The sequence below is a fragment of the Silene latifolia genome, chromosome 2 (assembly GCF_048544455.1).
Source record: "Silene latifolia isolate original U9 population chromosome 2, ASM4854445v1, whole genome shotgun sequence".
In the NCBI taxonomy this organism is placed as follows: Eukaryota; Viridiplantae; Streptophyta; class Magnoliopsida; order Caryophyllales; family Caryophyllaceae; genus Silene; species Silene latifolia.
In genome coordinates, this window is record NC_133527.1 from 55,099,517 (window position 1) to 55,102,816 (window position 3,300).

A 3,300-nucleotide genomic window follows, 5' to 3' on the forward strand; every position below is an offset into this window, starting at 1 on the left:
TGGATTTGTAGTAGTGATTTTTTACCCATCACATACCTTTTCAATGATACTTGTAAGACATAAACCAACTCGAGTCTCATTAGACCATGCATATAGTTGAGTAGGGAGGATTAAGTTGACTTGTAGGTGTTGTACAATCTAATCGATTCGGCTCTGGAACCCAAACCTTCCTAGGATTGTAAGATATAAACCAACTTGATCCATCACAACAATAATTGCTTGCTTATAATTTGAGAATATGTTTGTATGATCAATTCCCATGAATCCCCTATGACCCCATGACACCCTAGTGCCTTTTATCAATTGTTTACATCTCTTTTTAATCATCTTGCTTATTTACTTTTATTGCTATTTAGTTTAGTGATCTTCTACTTCAAACCCCAAATTGTGACACCCCTAGACACCGCTACTTACAATTGAAAATCTTACTTCAATACCCGTCCCTTGGGATCCGACCTTTACTTGCCTCTTTACTAATAGTAGAGTTGTTTGTGAAGTTATAAATATTGTTTTGGTCTAGGTGCTCCTAACGACAAGTAACCGAAAACTAAACCTCCAAGTGAGTACGCACCAAAAATGGCGCCGTTGCCGGGGACGGTGCTAACTTGATTTAGATTTTCTTAGATTGTTATTAGTTGTGTCTTTCTTTGCCTTGGGGAAGTAAAACACCTCAAGGTTTGTTCTAATTATTTTCAAGTTGTTTGATATTTTGCATGTCTAGAAGATCACAAGGTAAATTGTTACCCTTTGATCACGAAATTGAAAGAACTTTGACAAACAATAGAAGACTTGCTAGAGATACTTTAAGAGGTATTGGTGAGGTTGTAGATATTCAACCAAACACTATTGAGTTCGTCAACCCTTTTGCAAGAGAAGGTGAGGAGAACCCAACACAAAATCAACCCACAATGCCTAAATTTTCATCACATTCCGTACCAACCGAGGAGAACCTACCCAATGGTACTCCCACACCATAACACTTAACCGGAAACTTCATTGCCAAATCCGCATTTATCCAATTAGTCGAAAGAAGCCAATTTGGGGGGATGCCTAGTGAAGACCCTCATTCTCACATGGAGACTTTTTGTGACTATTGTGTTGCGATTTCACAAACCGGTGTAACTCAAGACCAAATTCGATGGGTCTTATTCCCTTTTTCTCTAATTCTCACCGCAAAACAATGTTTGAAAGGACTTGATAAGGCTACTCTCAGAATTGGCTCTTGGAAGAAATTGGCTCTAGCTTTCTACAGACTGTTCTACCCACCGGAAAAGACTAACATGCTACGAGCTCAAATTACGGGTTTTAAGCAAAGAGATGAAGAATCTTTGTATGAAGCTTGGGAGCGGTTCAAGGGAATATGTCGCTCATGTCCTCATCATGGACTTAGCGAGTGGTTCTTGGTTCAACAATTTTGGAATGGTCTTTATGAAGACTCAAGAAACATTCTTAACATGGGATCAAATGGTATGTTCACTGAAGTTGACGATAATCAAACTTGGAACAAGATTGAGGAAATGGCGGTCCATAATTCACTATATAGTAGACCTCGCAAGGCTACTAGAGGAGGAAAGCATGAAGTGGACTCTATTACTCAATTGGGTGCTCAACTTAGTGCTCACATTGATACCATCAACTTGAAGTTCGAAAAAGCTATGGCTAGACTTGAAGAAGCCTCAAAATCACCAAAGCATCATATTAATGCTATGACAGCATCTTCATCAATCCCAAGTGGGATATGTGAGAATTGTGGAACTTTGGGACATGACCAAAGTGAATGTAGGGGAACAAATGAACAAGTGAATGCTTTTCAAGCATATAAGAGTGGTACCCCTTATTCTAATTATTACAATGAAAACACCAAATTCCACCCAAATCTCTCATACAAAAGCCAAAATGTTCAAAACCCTCAACCAACATACACCCCACCTCCCATGAGAAACCAAAATCAAAGACCCTTTTTCAACCAAAACTAAGGTTACCAAAACCAAACTCCATACAATCAACAAAATGACCAAGGTATTGATGTTCAAAAAGCGGTCCTCCAAATGCAAAAGAATCAACAAGAGTTTTTCACTCAAATGCAAAAGGATAGTCAATCAAAGGACATCACCATTAACAACATCCTAGCCCACACCAAAATGTTGGAAACCCAATTGACTCAACTAGCATCTTCAAGTTCTCAAAGACAAAAGGGGCAATTACCACCTCAAAGTAATCCCCCAAGACATGAAATGGTTAGTGCCATCCACTTGAGGAGTGGTATGAGATATGAAGGACCAAAGAAGCAAGTTGAGGATGAAGTTTTGGAAGCTAATGACAAGGAAGAAGTTGTGCAAAACTCCAAGGAAGGAGAACCAACAAAAGAAGTTTCAAAGAAAAGTGAAGATAAGGCCAAGGAGAAGGAACCCATTGTGATTAGACTTCCTTTTCCAAGTCGTTAAGCTAAGCCCAAATTTGATGACCAACTTGGAAAATTTATGGAAATTGTGAAGAATTTGGAAGTCTCGATTCCTTTCACGGAATTAATCAATCACGTGCCGGCCTATGCGAAGTACATGAAGGACATCCTTACAAAAAAGAAGTCGATCCGGAAGCTTGAAACCATCGCCTTCACTAAGGTGAGTAGTGCAATCCTTCAAGGGAGTTCACCTGCAAAACTTAAAGACCCGGGAAGCTTCTCAATACCGTGTACCATTGGCAACACCACGATTAACAAGGCCTTATGTGATCTCGGGGCTAGTGTGAGTGTTATGCCGTATTCGGTGAGTAAAAGGTTAGGGATGGGAGAGCTTAAATGTACCAACAACACACTCCAAATGGCCGATAGATCGAAGAAGACACCATTAGGGATATGGGAATATGTTCCCGTAAGAGTTGGGAAATTTTTCATCCCGGTGGACTTTGTCATTGTTAACATGGAAGAAGACTCCAAAATTCCAATCATTCTAGGTAGACCTTTCTTGCACACCGCGGGTGCGGTTATAGATGTGAAACATGGAGAGCTTACTCTAGAAGTGGGAGATGAAAGCATAACTTTCAATCTTGATAAGACTATGAGAGCTCCCCGTTTGCATGAACCATGTTTTATGGTTGATCACTATAGCCGGAAGGATGATGGGAAGAAGTCGGAATTCCAATGGAAAAAGAAAGTTGATGATGCTCCATCAAAAGAGCAAGAGAATAGCAACAAAGAGAGCTTGGAAAGCTCACCCATGACAAGTGAAGAGGATGTCCTCATTGGCCAAATCAAGAAAGGAGGAGAGTTGTCTCTATCAACTCAAGAGATTTTTAATGATC

The 3,300-nt window shown here is 39.9% G+C and overlaps 1 non-coding gene across 1 annotated transcript; it reads right to left on the minus strand.

Moving 5' to 3' along the window:
• Positions 1 to 1,280: 1,280 nt before the first annotated feature.
• LOC141644607 (small nucleolar RNA R71) lies at positions 1,281 to 1,387 on the minus strand. The gene has a single exon (XR_012544219.1). It is a non-coding gene; the product is annotated as a small nucleolar RNA R71 (small nucleolar RNA).
• Positions 1,388 to 3,300: the final 1,913 nt, after the last annotated feature.